Source organism: Petaurus breviceps, unplaced genomic scaffold (genome assembly GCF_028583685.1).
Source record: "Petaurus breviceps papuanus isolate PSGF00001 unplaced genomic scaffold, PetGlider_PUasm1.0 214, whole genome shotgun sequence".
NCBI lineage: Eukaryota > Metazoa > Chordata > Mammalia > Diprotodontia > Petauridae > Petaurus > Petaurus breviceps.
In genome coordinates, this window is record NW_027185863.1 from 14,245,930 (window position 1) to 14,246,845 (window position 916).

Sequence of the window (916 nt, forward strand, 5' to 3'; positions counted from 1 at the left end):
GATTCCCCCCCCCCTTTTTGCTTGTGGTTTCACATTGGAGCAGCAGCGGCTGGAGCTGCTGATCCCACCTCCTCCTCCTCCTCCTCCTCCTTCCCCATGTAGATGCAGATGATGACGATTGGCTTTGCGAAATCCAGTAGGTCCAGTTTCTCTCTCTCTCCCTCTCGTGCGTTTTGGCAGACTGTCAAGTGCCTTTTCATTATATGCACATGAACCTGCAACAGCAGCAGCAACAGCCTGGCGTCTCCTCCTCCTCCTCCTCCTCCTCCTCCTCCTTCCAAGCCTTCCTTCAGCTGCTGTCGCCCAATGACATCACTGACAGGAGGAGAAGAAAAGAAGATGCCGTTTGCTACCAGCTCCACATCCTGTCATCATCTTAGCGTGTTCTAGCCATTAATACGAATGGCAGATGGATCCGCCCTACATTAGGTGCCCGGGGCAAGGTTCGGTTATCGAACGCATGCTGGCGTTCGCTTTTACGCACGTTTGAGCACGATGCATATATACAAAGATGTGGCAGTACAGCTCTACAGAACCAATTTCTAAAGATACGTGAATTGATAGAAGGAACAAATTGCAAAAGATGTGCTCGTGGGATATAGGAATACACTTATCTATATGCTAAATATATTTATATAGTCAGGCAGATATTATTTAAAGTTGTTTGGTTTGTTTTTTGGTTGTTTTTTTTTTTGTTTGGTTTTTTTATATTGTGTTTGTACCATCTTAACTAAGTAAGCAACGTCTGAAAGAAGTCCCTTTGACCTCTAGAGAAACTAGTTCATTTTCAGTTGCCGGTTGCAGTCTTTTATCATGAATTGTACAAGTGATGTGTGCCCATGTGCACTTTTTTTTTATACAATATGTTAACCATTTGCGCTTCTGCCTGGGCAATTTTAAGCAGACACCATCTGGA

At 44.5% G+C, this 916-nt stretch overlaps 1 protein-coding gene across 1 annotated transcript in view; it reads right to left on the bottom strand.

Moving 5' to 3' along the window:
* The window catches only part of ARHGEF7 (Rho guanine nucleotide exchange factor 7), a 310,305-nt gene extending 309,647 nt beyond the window's left edge, over window positions 1–658 (bottom strand). The window contains exon 1 of the mRNA XM_069094099.1: window positions 69–658. The gene's annotated coding sequence lies outside the window, so the exon portion shown is untranslated. The remainder of the gene's footprint in view (window positions 1–68) is intronic.
* Between the last annotated feature and the right edge of the window lie 258 nt (window positions 659–916).